The 19,367-nt window shown below is 36.9% G+C and overlaps 1 protein-coding gene across 1 annotated transcript in view; it reads right to left on the reverse strand.

Annotated features, from left to right (window-relative positions):
* The window catches only part of stat5a (signal transducer and activator of transcription 5a), an 88,577-nt gene extending 73,167 nt beyond the window's left edge, over positions 1-15,410 (reverse strand). Inside the window, exon 1 of the mRNA XM_079891613.1 lies at positions 15,215-15,410. The gene's annotated coding sequence lies outside the window, so the exon portion shown is untranslated. The remainder of the gene's footprint in view (positions 1-15,214) is intronic.
* Between the last annotated feature and the right edge of the window lie 3,957 nt (positions 15,411-19,367).

Raw genomic sequence — 19,367 nt, forward strand, 5'->3', positions numbered from 1 at the left:
TAAATAACAAACGGCAACAGCATTAGATCAAACCACGTTCGTGTCAACACACCCGGAGCAGATTAGGACTAATCCTGTGGAAATGTGTCCATCAATGGAACAGCGCTTTAAAATACAGTCTGATGGTTACCTACAAAAGGCAAAACTAACAGGGTCTTGCTCACATATTTTTGTACATAATATATATTTAAATAAAAAATATTATATAATTTACATATATTTATATTAATATACAGTATATGCATAGATAAATATTTCATATATAAAAACATACAAAATATTAAAGTATTATACATATATACTTGTTTCACTTGTTTTCTCAATGCATCGGTGATAAATTCTGAAATAATATTTGTATTAATATATATGCTGTCAGAAACATTATTTGTAAAATCTTGGAGTGCTTAGTGACGTACTGCACATGACCTGGTCATTGATTTGACTGTTATGATGCCAGAGAGCAGAGGTTAATTTGACTGGGCAAACGACTTGAGACTATTGTGACAACAAAGGCAGGTGAATCAACGTTTACATCAGTCACATGATTTCCCTAATACAGATTAGCTTCTAAAGCATTAGCTTTGCCTAGCCAGGTAACATCAGCTAATGCACCCAATACACAGGAAAGGCTATTAGAAGAATTAACGGTCTGTTCAGCATTATGTGTTTGTGTGTTGCAGTTAGAGAAAGTGCTAAAGTGTATACTGTGGCACATCTTCACTTTTCTCAACGGCTCTCCACTGTCATAGTGTAAACAGCAAGACTAGTTGCTATGACGTCCAAGTAATCAATCAATAGCATGACCTGTTTGGTCCACTAGAGCATACAAACATACAATAAGGGCCACTGACAACTAGTCAGACCTCTGTTTTATGTGTATCTGTGTGTACAACATACAATTTAGAGTACCAATATACAGTATACACACAACCCACCCCCACACACTAGAAGATCATTTACCCTATTACCTGAGAAATGTATATTGAATTTTTTACATATATGTCCTATTCACTGTCACCCTAATGTCACATACACCTTCACTCCTTTATAGGGAATAAATAATATAAGTAATCAAAATAAACAAAAACAAAAAAACAAGTGAAAATGGACTCCACTCCACAGCGCTTCTGAAAGCACAAGGTCAGCTGTAAAGAGCTGTAATCAGAACTGAGGACAGGGACAACAGAGTGAAAACTATTAGAGCAAACAAACCACAAACTGTCCTAGTGTCCTTATATAACACCACTGATGTCTAGTCAGATTCAGCGCTGCAAATTAACCATTTTCTAAGTCAATATTTTTGTCTTGTTTTCCAGTAAACAAAGTAAAAGCAAAATTTCTGTTTTTACTGTATTTAACAAATGTAACAAACTGATAAGTCTTCTTTCAAAAATCCTTTTTTTTTTTTTTTGCAGACTCCAGACATTTGAATGGTAGTTAGCATTGTAATTTAAGCATTTTCAAAATGCATTTAAATTCATTCTAATTTTTGTGAGGCTTAATGCTTGGAACAACAAAAACATATTTGCAAGGGATTTAAGAAATATATCAAAATTATAAGATTCTGTCCTAAAGCTAAATGTTTGTCACATTGTTCAGACACAAACATTCAACTTTTCCCTTTAAATTACAATGCTTATGATTAAATTATAATGCAACATATTTTGGATTTTTATGAATAACATTTTCACCAGTGGTCTTGAACATTTGGATATCACTTCTTATATGGTATACACACCAACAAGCAAGAAAAAATAGATCATCTCAGTTCCCCATTCTCCAAGAATGATTGTGCCAAGACTTAGATCATTACATTTTTAATTGGTGCAGTGATACTCAATGTATTATGCAAAGTTACACAGTGGTTGAAGCCCATTTTAAAGATGTATCTATAGAATCAGGTGCACACATACATGCAAACTCTCACCCTCTTACACACACACACACACACACAATTGGACCTGCTGTCATTCCACCACAAAATTCTCATGTTTTGTGCATCCATATCATTCTCTAGTCCTCATCGCTGAAAAACAGCTTCAATTCTTCTTTTGCCGTGAGGTATGAGATACTTTACAGTGATAAATCATTGATGTTTGATGCTGCAGACACTCGTTACTCCTTCTCATGCCTTAACATTAATTTTTAATTCACACTTTTAATCTAAATAAGAGAGAGCACCGAGACTCTCAAGCAAGAGTTTGTTCCGTCTTCCAGCCAATCACAATCTGTGCAGGAGGATGTCAGTGTGAGAGAGCTGATTGGCTGAGCTGCTTAGTCACCAGTACCAACAAAGAATTGATTGGCTGCTGCCGCACAGGACAGAACTCTAGTATTGACCTGTTTACAGCAAGCCAAAAGAGAGAGATAACGAAAGAGACAGAGAGAAGGAGAGGGAGGGGGAAAATATGTAGAGGCGGATTAAACAAAATGCATTTTATGAGCTTGGGGTAAGAGGACTAAAAGAGCCCTTAAGCGGACCATGTGCATACATATAATCAAAGGAAAGTTGATGCATTTCAAAACATCATGTGCTTCTGGAGTTGCTGTAGTTGTACAATAATAGCATCCAATCCAAACGGAGAAGCAAATGGCACTCAGCACAACGCGAGGTTCGATTGTAGCTCACTTTGTAGCATAATTTTGTGATTTCTATTTCTATTTTTGGGGGGAGTTCGCAGATCTAACATTTCACAGCCCACAGTTACTGATTTATGGGGCATATTGTGCATTTGATAAATAATGGACCTATTTAATTTGAAGTGAATGCACCAGCTAGGGCCACTAGCATTAGCGAAGCCAAGCACCTAGCACAACAAGCTACGCTAGGAATGTGACTACAAATTAAGTATATGTAAGCTTTAAAAAAGTCATTCTTTTTTTTTCAGCATGTTAAATGCATTTCAAAACAGTTCAAAAAAAGTTTAAATCTCCTCAATGAAACTTTTTCCCCGGTCCCTGAGCACAGCACACGCTCTCATAACCTCTGTAAGTGGGGCGTTAAATTAGCCATGAGGTAATTCTGTCAAGACTGTGGCTGGTTATATCATACATGTTTTACACTGCATCATATTTGAGTCTCTGTACTAACCATTCATTACCATTCAACTTTAATACCCACTGAGGCCTAGACTGTTTAGTTTTGTAACTTTACCATCTAATGGGAAAAGAAGACCTAAAAAAAGGATCATTAGAAGAGGAAAAGATTTTGTCTACAGGCATTACAATCAATCTGCATAACTGCCTGCTGATGTCTGGTGGCAGATTAGAAGACCAGCAACACGTCTGGGCAGCTAGTGCTAATCACAAAAGCTGATGGATCATGTACCGCTGTCATTATTATCCTCAGATTGTCTTGCGTTAAGTTCATCTGTTGAAGGCCTTCCACAATCCCCTGGTCCAAACGGCAAACGCCATGACCTTTATTAGATGTTTGTGACTCCAAGAAACAGAAAATTCACAAAACAGAATTTGAGTCTCATTCACTAATAATTGCATGTAGAATGTCAGCTTGTTCACACAGAAAATTGTTGTTTCGTTCAAATGTTGATTTTTTTATAAAAATATACATTGTTTAAAACCATTTGTTTATTTAAATTGTATTTAGAATATATTTAATTGCAAATTAAGTTAAATGTGTGAAAAGTTCACAATAAGGTTTGTATACAAGGTTAGTGAATGGAACATCAGCACTTCTCTCAGAAGCTCACTATGACTTTCTTTGAGGTACCCAAGAGAATTTTGTCAATGCCATGGTCCATGAATACAGTAAACGTACAGTAAAGTTCAGCCCCTTCTATTGAACTGGTTGGTTATTTCAGCAATTACTTAATTACTCCAATTCAACAATCCAATTCAGTTAATTACTCCATTCAACACCTTCGGCATTAACTGAAATGCCTAAAATCAATGTCAGATCTCAATGGGGAACATAAAAATTGCTTATAAAAGAGAACTTATAGTATACAGTATCTTAAGCCACTTTTTTCAATATAATGAATGAGGACTGGGGCTATGAAGCTCCAAAATGGCTTAAAAAAAGCACCATTCAATGTTAAATGTCATAGAAGTCATATTATAGCTGTGTGAGGAACCGACTGAGATTCACACTCTGCAGTAGTGTCCGATTCATGAACAAATCTTTTATGTTGGATCTTTTCAATGAATCTTTGATCCAGTTCACAAAACACTGAATAAACTGTTTGTCTAAATGACTCTTTTATGTCTGAATGATTTTACGTTTTCGAATCCAGATTATTGTGAATAACAACTTTTGGTCTCTCTATCACGCAAACATATCATTTTAAAACATATCTTGTTATATATATTGTTGTTTATATATGATAATTATGGTAAGCTCTGAGCTGACAGCTTAATGGAGTGTTTTTACCTTTTTAATACTCTCAGATGAATAACTAAACATCTGTCTCTCGCTGTCTTGCGTTCTCTCTTTCTATGTGCTTAAGGGGCACTGCTTGGCTTGGTAAGCCTGTAATAGGCTTAAGCAGGACAGAAACACTGTCCTCTCTGCTCTCATACTATAGCTTTATGGCCAGCCTCTCTATCAGTGATTTATTCTCAGAGAGAGAGAGAGAGAGAGAGAGAGAGAGAGAGAGAGAGAGAGAGAGAGAGAGAGAGAGAGAGAGAGAGAGAGAGAGAGAGAGAGAGAGAGAGCATGGTGGACAGTGAGCAGTCAGTAGATTTTTACTCATTCAAGTCAACTGGAACAGATCTAAAATGTTGGCCACATGCACACTGATGCATACAGCGGCGGAAACGAAACAAGAGCAAATAAAAGTGTGCTGACGGACAGACAGATATTAAATTAAAAGTAACTGCATAAGGTCATCTGCAGTTTAGTTAAACTGACCGCTCTATGAACCTGATCAGATAAGCTAATTAGGACTCTGCCCTGAACTTAGACATCAGTGGCCTCTCCCCCAGCGTCTCACAAACAGTTCCTAAAAATGCTTGTTTCACAACCATGACATTGAAATGAGGCATAAAATATAGGCACAGAACAAACAATATTCATTACTTGGAAATATTCGATCATAATTCTACAAGTTCTATACTGATAGCAATAAAAGTACACACTACTAGGTATATCTCTACATGTACTGACTACTGAGTTCATATTCATACAAATACCCAGGCCACATTTAAATCCAGTTGATTCACCTAGATCTCTAAATGCACTCAGTCCACTCCACATCCCTACAGTCTTGCCAGTCAAAACTTTCACTTCACTGATTCAGGTTGGTCTTCATTCAGTCAGTCGATCGGTTTGTTCCTGTGGGAAGCTCCCAGGAGGTCTCCTGCTTTTTAGTCATCTGAACGTCAATTCTGCCTTAGTAATGTCACTCGTCCTCTGCACTTGCTCTTTGAGGGTGAACGAATGTCAAAAAAGCCTTTTCAAGATTTAAGAATATGCAACAAGCATAGTAAAATGATTTAATGAGTATTAAAGATTGAATTTTAGTGTGCAAATAACGACTGTGCAAAATTAGTCCATATCAATGCATTTATAAATACTGTTCAAAAGTTCGGGGTCAGTACTTTTATTCAGGATGCATTAGATCAAAAGAGACAGTTGAGACGTTTATAATGTTACAAAAGATTTCTATTTCAAATAAATGTTGTTATTTTGAACTTTCTATTCATCAAAAATTCCTGAACAAATATCACAGTTTCCACAAAAATATTAAGCAGCACAACTGTTTTCAATACTGACAATAATCAGAAATGTTTCTGGAGCATCAAATCAGCATATTAGAATGATTATTGAAGGATCATGTGACACTGAAGAATGGAGTAATGATGCTGAAAATTCCTCACAGGAAACAAATTGAAAATATATTAAAATAGTTTTTTTTTTTCACAATATTACCGATTTGCTGTATATTTTTGATCACATAAATGTGAGCATAAAAGGCTTCTTTCAAAAAAAATCTTACTAACCCCATATTTTTGAACGGTAGTATATTATAATATATAATTATAATATAGACGTGAACAGCACGTTTTTCTGTTCCTTTACTGTTGCTTATTAAAAGAGAAAATAAAACATATTCCATGAACATGTTGGTGGTCTAAAATGAATAAAAAATTTGCCTTTAGACAAATATAAATGCAAAAAACAAAAACAAATCCTTCAGATTTTCAGATGAATCACTTATACACTATAATTATTGAGTTCAATTATGTATATGTTTCGTTATGAATTGCCTGTGCGCGTTTGTAACCATAGTGACTGATAATGATAGTAGGCTAAATATCAAGACATGCATTTCATCTTTAAAAATGTGCTTTTCCTTCAGCTTTTTTTTTTTTTTTAGCATTACAGACTAAATATGTTGCTTTCGTCCTCTTAGATATTAGGTCGAAACTCTAATTTTTTTTTCCTCAAACACATTTAATAGGTGATTGTCTTGCTCTCTGACTACTCAATCATTTAAATAGTTGACATAATAACAACGTACACTCTTAAAAATAAAGGTTCTTCATTGGCATCTATGGTTCCACGAAGAACCTTTAACATGATCCATGGAACATTTTCATTCCACAAAAGGTTCTTTATTGTGGAAAAATGTTCTTAGATTTTTAAAATGTTCTTCTGACTAAGGAAAAAAAGGCTATATTAAGAAGGTTCTTTGGGGAACCAAAAATGGTTCTTATATGGCATCATTGTGTAAACCACTGAACATAACCAATTTCTTTTTTTACTTTTACTATACATTTACTTCCCATACGCTGTGGCTACTACTGCTAGGTCGCTGAACTGATGAGAGATGCAGTGGGTATAGGGTTGACTAAAGAGGCATCAGAGAGCATCAGAACTAAAGATCAAAGACTTTTCTCTTTTACAAAAAGAACCCGTTCATTGGGAGTGACTGCTAACAGGCGTACATTAACCACAGCAGTCTCTCTCTTTCTCATCTGACGCTCTATTATCTTTCTGTCTACCCAAGCCTGGCACAGAGCGAGATGAGCGCTGGATGGGTGGATGGCAGTCAAGGTCAGTTAGCAGATTGTGAAAAACCCAAAACAAACAGATAATGTGTAAAGAAAGTAGAGGAAAACACCAGCAAAGAAGCGCAGAGAGAGCGCAAACAGAAAGCGAAAGCGCATAAAAGAGCTAGTTAAATATAGATTTAGAGGAAACTAAAAAGTAGAACACACTCTTGCAATGGTCTGATGTTGCTCAATGGTAAATATTCTGTTTAGCTGTTCTCAGAGATTTCAAGAGCTTACAGTCTAGTTGGTGCACTTTGAATTCATTTAATATATAACACAAAGTTTCTTGTAAAGCTGCTGAGTGCAACTGCACAAAAGCACTGGTTTCTGAATGGACAAGGATTGAGATAACCGCTCCATCACTCACTAAATTTCCCTTACTTTCGTTTCCTCAAACTCTCTGACTTGATTCATGTAGCGTTTAAAACAACAAAAGTGCTCTGCGAACATGCATATACACACCACATAGCCAAAAGGATGTGGGCACAAACATCTAAATAATGTGTTTGGCCAGGCCCTCTGAATCTTAATGCTACAGGATACAATGACTCGCCTCCAAATTTGTGGCAACCGTTTGTGGACGGCCCTTTTCTGTTCGCACGACAGTGCATAAAGCAAGGTCAGTAAAGAAATGATTAACTGAGTTTGATGAGAAGAACTTGACAGGCATCCATAACACCCCCCAAATAAACAACTTTGGGATGGACTGGAACGAAGCCTGATGTAGATCTCATCGCCTAACATTGGTGCCTTGCCCTTACTGATGGCTGTGTCTGAATGAGAGCAAATACCCCCAGCAATTATAAAATATCTAGTGGAAAGTCTTCTCAAAAAAGTGGAAGCCCTTTAAAAGGACTATTTTAAATTAAATATCAAATAAAACACCAGATATATGATTCTGGTTCCGATTCCATTAACAATTCTTTTAGCATTTGAATATTTAGGGAGATAATGTAATTGTCACATGACAAGCATCAAATAATCCTGGAAAAAAAATTCTGGGTTTGACAATAATATTGTTATAATAAAAATAGTAACATGACAATAATATGAAATGTTTCTTGAGCAACAAATCAGCGTATTAGAATGATTTCTGAAGGATCATGTGACACTGAAGACTGGAGTAATGATTTGATCACAGGAATAAATTACATTGTAAAATATATTCAATAGAAAAGTTCATATGTAATAATATTTCACACTATTTGTTTTTGATCATATAAATGAGAGTCGACTCTGAGTCAATTAAATGAATTGTTTTTCAAACGAGTCATAAGCAGTTTCGGTGTGACGTCAAGACGAAACATTAGCATATTGCCCGCCCACTTATTGTGCGCGCAGACACCAGGGAAAACTTGAACGCCCTCAAATCGGCAGCTGATTCCTGTGGATACTGGATAGCATGTCGAGAAGACGGCGCTGTGCTCTACAATGTGAAGGTAAAGCCAGTTTTTTTTTCACTGCCCAAGGACGAGCATGTGAAGAATCAGTGGTTAAAATTCATCTTTACCACGATAACACAGCTGTATAATCCTAAACTTTTGCTGTGTTCCCTTTATTTTACTGACGAGTTCAATGCAGGATTCGCAAACCGCTTTATCTTGAAAGATGGTGTTCAAAACACTTACTTTTGAGTTTTATATTGTGTAGGTCTCCTGCTAACTGGCTAACTCACATTATTACTGTCTTACTGAAATTCTTCTGCTAATCAGTTTGTGGGCCACTATTACCTATAACTGTGTCTATTAATGCAGATTGACTGTCAGCATGGAGCAAGATTTGTTTTACCAACGTTTATGTTACACCAGTCATTCACATCAGTCATTCACGCTAGAGCTTGGCTCATGTATACATTGCATACATGCACTGTTATTGATACCACGTGTTCACCGCAATATATTAGAAAAATACTCGGTAAATAAATTAGTACAAGTAAAATAGTCGGTTTGTTGATGGACATGAACTTAATGCTGATGGTGAGGAATTACAGTTACAACATCTCATAATGTACCTCAAACTGAGTAGTGTATCACTGAGAAACGTCCTGCTCGAGTCGTCCTTGCGATGGAGGTTCGGGTTGAATAACTAGTTCTTCCAGTGTTTCATCATTGGACTCGCGCTTAGATTGATATGGTAAAATCAACGTCATTGTTCGTTACTGTGTTTAGTTTACGGTGTAGGAAGCCCCAGGACATGCAGAGCTGACGTTGTTATGGCAATGGGAGGTTTTGTTTTCGACGCGCACGCTGTACGCGGTAGACCAATCACAACAGACTGAGCTGTCTGGCCAATCAGAGCAGAGAAGCTCGCGGAAAGGAGGGATTTAGAGAGATTGATTCGTCTGACGAGTCGTTTGAGAATGATTGAAAATGTGGTGATGTGCAAATATATATATTATGAGAAAATTAAACAGTTTTTTTTTTTTTACCTTTGATGCATGTAAACCTGTTGTAGGAGACTCCAAAACAACATTAGGAAACTTTCAAATAGACAGTGGCACTTTAATTCTTATAAAATACTACTGACAAAACATGTATAATATTTAGCTAGACAGTCAAATAAACAGACAATCATTAACTACACTGTTGGATTCACTAAAATGAGCCAGCTCATAAGAGTCTTTCAAACATTTGATTCTGGTTATTGTAAATCCCACAACAGACAATCAATAGGCACACAGGCTCATTTGGCAGTGATATCTCCTGTAGGTTTATTTAAAGCAGACAGGACATGATTGTAATTTCTTTGGAAAAGCAGCAATGATATGGTTGGCTTTATGAATTTCATTATCAATACAATAAGCTTAACTTTCTTCATGTAGCCTATCACAACATAAGTACATTAAACTCTCACATTTCCAGGTGCTCGTTAAAAATGCACAAATATATGTGTAACCAAATAAAAAACACAACTCTGCCCACTACTTCGGTTTACAGACGTTCTGTCACCTCCCTCTGCCTTTCTATCTTTTCCTTTTCTTTAAGTACACAGTGTGCTGGTCAACACGTTGAACTTATTCCCTGTACAGCAATTACATCCCAGTCAACTCTCTCAAACGCTGTGTGTCGTCGACTCAGACAAGAGGGCATCAACCGCACAAACTTTCGCAGCACAGGTCAAAGTAGGTTGCGTGTCAACAAGGTTAAATGTCCAAATGCACCTCAAGTTCAATTATTTATGAAATATAATATTTCAACAGACCTGGGGTTCACCAGAGTTTCACCTCTAATCCCACACCAGATCCTCTACATTCCTGATTTCTCATAGTCAAGGTTGGCCAAACAATTTCGCTAAACATGCATTTCACATTCACTTCCAGTGGTGGGAAGAGACGCAAACGAAGAGAGCTTGAACAAACTTAGCTAAGAGAGAGAGAGAGAAAGAGATCTGCCCCTTTTTTCCACAAGTGGACAAAAAGCAAAACAAACACTAACGGCCAAAGATCGAGATAATTATGCAGTATGTAAATGTAAGTGTGAGAATTAGCGAGTAGAAACAATTAAGGCAATACATTTAAATAATACATTCAACCTTTAAATAATTAATTTGTACCCTTTGTGTACCTTACTGACAAGAAACCAAATGGTTCAGCCTTAACCATATACAGATTTTTTTGTTGCAAACACCCAACAATTTGTATGTTTACTCTTTGTTGTCATGACAGCTGTTTCAAAGCTTGTGTGGTCTCAAGTAATCACCTCCAGTGCTAAATTACTGCCAACTGAAAACGCATGTTTAAGTACAGCTAGTACAACGCAAGATCAATGAATGACTGCACTGGTCAAGTACATAAACACTCAACTTAAGCGGCTCTTAAGTGTTCATCAAGAGCCATATTTCTCCAGCTTGAAATGCACAAACTTCATAATCCTCCTCCAGTTGAGCTGAGACAGAGCATGGGACTCAATGTAAAACAAAGGCACACTTCAGATTTATGAAATAATAAACTAGACAAAAAATCGAATCTAATCAATTTATGAAATCGCAGTCTGTTGTGCTGTAAACCTAGTGACATTTTTACCAAACGTGACACGATCGGTAATGTATTATCCATTTCCAGAAGGGAGTGCTTTATTGCAACAAAATGTGACTGAGCAGATAGACTGTTTCTTGTAATTTATTAATATACACTCAGGAATGGTAAATCATGCATCAAATATTTTCCCTTTTCGTCCTTCCCGGTCTTCATATAATGATTCATATCTAAAAGATAGCCTATATCTGGTTAATGGCATTGGTAATTACTAATCATACTTGCATTAAATCATTTGACAACAAACATCTTCATTGTTCACATTGCATAACAACAGAAAACAATGTTAAAGTATGTTTGTCAGTTTAGCAATAAAATATTGATTTGAAAGTCTGAGTGATTCCAGGAATGCACAAAAAAAAAAAAAAAAATCAAACTGACTTGTTACTGTGGCTATTTGATGAGTCGTCATCAATCATTTGCTAAACTAGGTACAGCTTACCAATAATCTGACCGCACAATAAATAACCTGTTGGCAAGATACTAAATAAAGGCCACAATTAGAGCAATTAAAGAACACTTTTCAATCACATTGTGGACAGTTGAATTTGATGTCCATTCTCAACTGAAAAAGTTCAAAATCAAAATAAATTGTCATTTGCTATTTCTGCGATTCCATGTGAGTGATCACATCAACATCAGAGAAGAGAAGAGATGTCATTACAAGATATCATTGAGAGGGGCAGGGATGAATTGCGGACCTGGCCAATGGAGCCAGTGCCCATGGGCCCTTGGTTACAGGAGTCCGGGAGGCCCAAGGCTTTAAGGCAGCACAATAATTTGGTACAGAAAACCCATCAACAATGAAAACAAATGTTTAATTATGCTTGAATATTAGTTTTATGACAACATGACACAATCACATGGGGAACACATGGCAGGATCACATGACTAAGACAGGGAATCACATGACAAGACATGAAACATGACTGACATGAAACATGAACCAAAACAAGACGTGATATATATATATATATATATATATAATATATATATATATATATATATATAATATATATATATATATATATATATATATATATATATATATATATATATATAGGTCCTACAGCCTTTTAAAACGAGGCTCTTGAACTATGAAGGCTCTCTGGCAATCCTGGTACTGCTACTATGGGCCCTAAATGAATGCCCACAGACCTCTTATAGGACTATTGTCCAATCCTGTTTTAATGCCAATTCACACCGCACAGACAAACACCAACAAATAATACGTTTGTTGGGTTTTGTCGGATCAGTGTGTTACCCGTCGGCGTCTGTTGGTGTTGGTCGGGGTTTGTTTTCACCCGACTGAACATGTTCATTCAGCGTTTGTCTGTGTCTGTTGGGGCAGTGTGAACATGACAGTTATTTTTCATTAAATTCTAAATCCAACGGCCAACTTGTTAGTTGGCGTTTGTCTGTGCGGTGTGAATTGGCCTTCAAATGATAGAAGCACACACTTTGCTCACGCGATCAGCTTGTGATCCAGTGTTTTCAGAGCGGCTCGGTTCACAGTAAACGCCATCTCTGCATGTGCTGTGAAATTAGCGTGATTTGGGAACACAGCGGGCACAAGTATGCTTTATTTTCACATTTGTGGACATTTTTTTGCGGACAGATGATTACAGCATTTCACAAGATTTGTAATGACACGTTTGTAAACCTGTTTTCCCAGAAACTTCAGCTTTTCGCCAAAAAAAGCAAGTGTAAAATAATAAGTAAAAAAAATGAAAGTCAAATAATATACTGTAGGTACTTATTATGAAATATAGATTTTTCATTTACATTCAATTTACAGTGAATTTGTTTTACTATATATTACTGTCTTATAGGGATAATAACAACAACAACATTATTATTATTATTACTTATATTACAAATAAAAAGAGGTTTGAGTCCACTCAATTTTGATCTGCCAAAGTGCACCAGATTGATGCATTTAACTTTAAAATGTACAAAAATATTATACTAAATACTAAAACATATTCTATAGATCTCTCTAGGCCCATTTTGTTGGATACATTTTTTAGAATAATTAATATAGGCAGGAAAAATAATAATAATGACGGGGTGGTGGGCACATTGGTCTTTCTTTTCCTTCCTTCTTTCTTTCTTTCTTTCTTTCTTTCTTTCTTTCTTTCTTTCTTTCTTTCTGGCATGTATTATAACTTCAAGGAAGATGGGCAGTTATAATAATTAGTACTTTTTCCAATACCTTTCACACAAAGAAAGGAAAGCTCAAAAAGTAAAATAAAATATAAAAACTAAATTCAAATAAAAACTAATTTAATTAAATCACAGCCTTTTAGCACTAAACCATCTATTTTAGTTCATTTGACAGATACTTTGCCAAAGCAACATTAGAGATATACAAATATTTACAAATATTTCATTATGAATCTGTGGCTGGATTTGACACCTCAGAGTGAGAACAGTTTGAATATCATTCATTCATGATCATCATAACTTCCACTCTCTATTACAGTTAAATGGAAAGGACTGAAAAAATGGGGGGGGGGGGGGGGGGGGGGGGTCTGTGGGGGAGGGGCTCTTGGAGATAACTGGCCCCGGAGCCTTTGCAAGTCATAATCCGTTCCTGGGGAGGGGAGGTTATTTTGATTAAAAATTACATGAGCACATTCATTTGTTATTCATTTTTTTTACTGATGTGCATGGATAAATCATTTATAATAAATACTGCAATATTAAAATAATGGTTGATTGGCCATTTTTACATTTACAGTAGTGAATACTATGGTCCTTTTCAGCATGCTCTTAAATTAAGCTTGACTTTAAGATTTAGTTCTCAATAATCCTGCCACACATTCACACATTTTTTTTTTTCCACAATACATCAAGATTTGTGCCGTCGAATAAAAACTATACACGCTACAGGGTTTATATAATGCTAGCTATATAATAAAGCTAATTGACAGATGCATAACTATCGAAAATAAAGTGTTCTTTACACTTTAAGAGCATACTAAAACGCAATGTTTTCACAAACATTAACAAAAATACATTCAACGCACATGTGTATGGTACACAGCCTACAGCCGATGTGAATGCACAAAAGCGCACGCACGCACACACTTTCACTACTGAACGGAAACTAAACAAATTGCATGATGGGAGATAAAAAAAAAATCTACTGTGGAAGATCATATCAAAGGGGAAAACAAAGAGCATGGCTTCAACTTTCTCACAAGGGTAACTGTCGTGTGTCAGGAACTAATAAACTCAGATTTACATGTAAACAAACTGCGCTATGATTAAAAAACACCCAATGCCCTTCACATGACGGTTAAAACTCAAATAAATGTGAGTACATACGCACGACTTTCTTGTAATCGATTTGCCTGTCTCATTGCCAAATGAATGTGACACCTCAAAACGAAAGGACAGTTCACAATTCGGCAAGAGGTATGGCTTTAATAACACAACCCTGCTTGCTTTATTGAAATCTCCAGTCACAACCACAATGTAGGCTATCATGCATGGCGACAGACCTGTCTCAGCGTTTTAATCATTAACTCTTCGTAACATAATTAACTTTAACCCACAGAAACCCAATTGTCTCTTCAACCACGAGCCCAAAAGAAGTATTGCTAACAGACCAGCGCTCAAGTTCTCCCCTCATAACGGTAAATTCAACAGCCTGATGAAAACTTTCTCGCGGAGCGTGCGCGTGCGTTCCTCTGAGCGCTTAATAAATGTCAGAATTCTCTTCACATGCGAATTGGTCGAACGCGCAGAATTATGGAGCCGCATTCCCTGGACTCTGGAATGGAGCTGGAAATGTGAGCTGGACTGTCCAGACTTGACAGGCGTGCTGAGGGGGGCTGGACTCTCAGCCTGTTGATCCGATAAAAAAACAGGGTGCAAGAGCTAGGGGCTTGCGAAACACCGGTGTCAAACGCGCACTGTCTGAACTAAACGGGAACCTTTTAAATTAGATTCTATCAGACATGTCATATATTTCAGAATCAACAAGAGCAACGTAAACAGCTTTAATTCAACGTGAAAAGTGCAGCACAGCGAAGCCTCAATACGATCAACCGTGGACATTTGTTTATAAACAAATATGCTGTTAAAACAACAACGTTTGACATCGACAAACAACATTTAAGACGCACTGAATTCGCACAGATGCATTAAACGTACCTCGGCAGGTCTTCTAAATCCGCTGTCGTTTCGCATAAAAGTACAGCAAAGCTCCAGTTAGCGCCAACGACCCAGAAAGGCAACCTTTCTGCCCCGTCTATCTCAACCAGCAGTGGGTTATACAGTTTTTCATGTGCTTCTACCCCTCCTCTCACTCTCTCGCTCTCTTTGGCGATGTCCGAATCGTGAACGAGTCGTTCGTTTGAGTCGAATCGCATCAATGAATCGGCTGAACCGTTTCACAAAATCTCTCTAAACGATTCTTTAATGTGTTGGACTGAAAAGGTCCGAGCGGTTCTCGAGTCAACAAATCACTGGACTGAGAACCGTCTCTTTCGGCCATTTCCGATTCGTAATGAACAACATTAGCCTACATGAGTGAGCTCATAGCAAGAGCATTGGGACCGAAAAGTAAATTGATTTTAAAGTAGGCTAATAGAAATATGTTTATGATTTGAATGACATTTTTAATCGACACCCATACGAAACATTTTAATAAATATAGTTTTATCAAAACGTGCAAAACTTGTTTTGCCAAAATATGTGCATGTTTTCATGCAAATGAAAATGATATGTAGTTTCTACATTATTTTGTTTTTCGAGCTGAATTAAGCCTGCAAACAAACTGAACTGGGACACATGCTATTTCATTGAACCCCCTTATAAAACTCAAATGATGTTTACAATATGAACGTTTTAGCACGTAAAATGCCAAGCTGGGGCATCAGGGGCAACGTGATTGTGCAATTACGTCACGACGTAAAGAATCACTGTGCTCTGAATATGTTCTTTTAAACGAACTGTTTGAAAGAATCGATTCGCGGAAATGAGTCGGACTTCCCAGCAACTACTCTCTCGCACTTCTAACCGCCCGTTTCCGGTGTTGTTTCCCTGATGAGAGAGTCGCTTATGCAAGGAAATGTAAGGTAAGGTTAATGCACAGTCGTTCGCTAGTCGTCTATAAGGCCCGTGCGAACATTGACAGGCGAATTATTATTTTAGATGTGCAAAAGGTCTAATATGAGCGCTGCGGGACGGGGGTGGGGCTATAAAATATAAATACGGTTAGCGGAGCGCGAGGACTGCTGATTGGGCATGAGCGGTTACGCGTGACTCGAGTCGAGCTGTCTTGGGCTGAGTCTCATATAATATAACCTTAACGCGGAACAAACTGTTTACTTTGAGCTGTCGAAGCGCGCATACGGATGGCGAGTACAGTTGTTCTGTGATGTGGGGTAGGCTAATTCCCACGCTCATAGACGTAGTAGTAGTAAAATCTTTATTTGTTACTTTTTAGAAAACCTGTAAATATAAGGCGATGAGAATTGTGCTCTGATAAGTCTTGGAAATCCATATAATATTAAAAGTAATGGAAACATGGAAATTTAGGCTATTCAATGAATGTGCAAATGTCTTATAATTCTCTGACGACCATGGAAGTTTATTGTCAGACAGTTAGTTAACCTTCAAATATAGGCATATATATATATATATATATATATATATATATATATATATATATATATATATATAGGCTATATATGATAAATACTATATAAACTCCTATAATGTGAGTTTCACTTCCTCAGTAACACGTTTTATTAACTTGGACGTTTTGTGGGCGTGTAGTTTAAAATGCCATACAATAGCCTAATTATAATGCAAATATAATACAACAATAATGGCAAGAGGTAAATCCAGTGGCGTTGTATGTATTATAAGCACGGGGCGTTTTCCACTAAACAAACTGTCTTCAGCTGCGATCTCAGCACTTTTAACCGGCTCAGGAGAGTGTGGCTCTGGGAAACGGCCAGATCTGGAAAAAATCCACTTATGGCGACCCCTATTTCTCCTGTCCTCTGACTTTCGAAGACGGAGAAAAAATATGTCCGAGTCGACAGCCGGACGTGAACCCGCGGTGTTGTGCCGAATTTCAACCCCGGCCCTGCCAAATTATTCGTTGAAGTCCGTGCCTGATTGCCTAATCCTAACCCCACGCCTAATCCTAACCCAACTAATCCTAAACCTACCAATACTAGGGGGGTAATAATTTGGCACAACACCGGATCCAGGTTGGGCACGCACGCTCTTGCAGATGGACGCAAACTGTGATCAAAAGGGTTAGACGAGTCACGAGATGATAAAGAGCATGCTATTTGAATTCAGTTTTATTAGGAGTTGGTTATTGGGAAAACCTCAAAACCTCGTATTACAAATAAAACAGTTCGCCTTTCAGTGTCTTTTCCAACCATTCTATCTGCAGGCTCGTTCTTTATGGGCTTTAATTAAAACTGGTGCAGTTGCATTAGCTCCCAAGCACACGCTATTTAAATGAGTGATTAATTCAGCCGCATTCAGTAGGTCATTATTGCCCCCTGCTGGTTAAACTATATTACTACATTCACAGGCATAGAGGTTGATTAAACATTGATTATTCTTGTTTGACTTGGCCGAGTGAACTGTAGACAAGCACATAGTATATGGTTGAATTTTTAAAGGTAATGAGAATCAAATAGCAAACATGCCAGTATTTGAGTTTAACAATACAAATATCAGCTGCAGTATATGAGAGAGAGAGAATGCTGGTCAATACTATTGTGTAAAAAATACTTTTCTTTTTGCAAGAAAACTATTAAGAAGAGCAATGGGCTCAAACACAGTTTCCCATTCAGGTGCAGCAAATAAACAACCTACACTGGCAGAACTCCATCCTGGCAAGATGAAAACACAGATTCAGCATATTCTCTCTCTCTCTCTCTCTCTCTCTGAGTGTGCGGGATCCGTGGAGATTTAGTCTCCTTCCTCCAGAGTGTATATTAATACAACAAGGCATGTTAAATAAAAAGTATACTTGGCATCTGTTTATCATTATTTGAAATTCTCAAATGAAGCAATCTCTTTCAATCTTGATATTAAGTGCACGTGCATGCATTTACGCATCCAATCCCCTATTAATAAATATCAGTTAATTCAATAGCACTATGTTTAATGCCACATAACATATGAAGGGGCTCATGAAAGTCGCTCTTTAAATAATTCTCACGTCTTTATAATCAAACAATCAGTTTCTCAGAGTAACCAATATAACAGCTTTATTTCAGAAGGTGATTTGTTTCTGCAAAACATATTCAGTGTTAAATTATTTGTTTCTACAATGCTCATGATGAATAATTGTGGAGAAAAAAAAAAATACCGTAACATTTACAATTATACAGTTACTTCATTATTTTATACTATCATGGAAAATGACATGAATAGAGCAGAATCAATATCTTAAAAAGATAGGAATCAAAAGAACAAAATAGCGAGGATTGTTATTAATGGCACATCCTATGTATAAGCTGTGAGAACATTTCTCTGTAGAAAGTGACCATGTTTTTGCTGCTTTTAAAAGAGATTATAGTCTGATTTTTTAAATTAAATTTCAGAATCAGTACAGCTTCACATAGAGCTTTTCAGGAATGACATGTACTTGAACAAAGACCATAATGCTGTATCATGGAATAGGAACAAACAAAGAAAAAAGTAACAATGCAAATTAAAATCCTGTTTTTGCCTCTTGCATAAAGACAACACAAATTGAACCGATGTATTCTCAGTCCTCCTGAGTCACCGGTCTCCATAAAAATGCAATTATTTGAAAGTATAAACATCATTACTGCAAACCTAACAAACAGCTGGACGTCTAATTAAAGAACCTTAACGAAAGGTCAAAGCACAACGTCCAATGCGGGGTCTCTATCTATCTCTTTTTAACCTTTACAGCAGAATGGCTGGGGGTAAGCTAGAGAGAGAGAGAGATAAACACTCAGTAATTACCATTTGCGTAAAGGCAGATGAGATTCATTCAGGAAGAATGACCTTTAAATATCTGCTGAAACATGATCACTTAATTCTGTTCCACTGGGTCTGAGATAAAATGCCCCTACAGGGCACCCAATTTATTACAGGGACACCTTGTAAAAGCCAGTCCTGATTTCCCTAACTGTAGTTCTGGTCATCTTTGTTATTAGTTCAGACTCTATTTCCACTTTCAGATGTTATGGTAGCTGAACATACAGTATGGTGAACACACTACTGTTCAAAAGTTTGGGGTTGGTATGATTTTTAAAAGTTTTTGAAAGAAGTCCCCCCAAGGCTATATTACTTTGAA

Source organism: Squalius cephalus (genome assembly GCF_949319135.1).
Source record: "Squalius cephalus genome assembly, chromosome: 1".
NCBI classification, from domain to species: Eukaryota; Metazoa; Chordata; class Actinopteri; order Cypriniformes; family Leuciscidae; genus Squalius; species Squalius cephalus.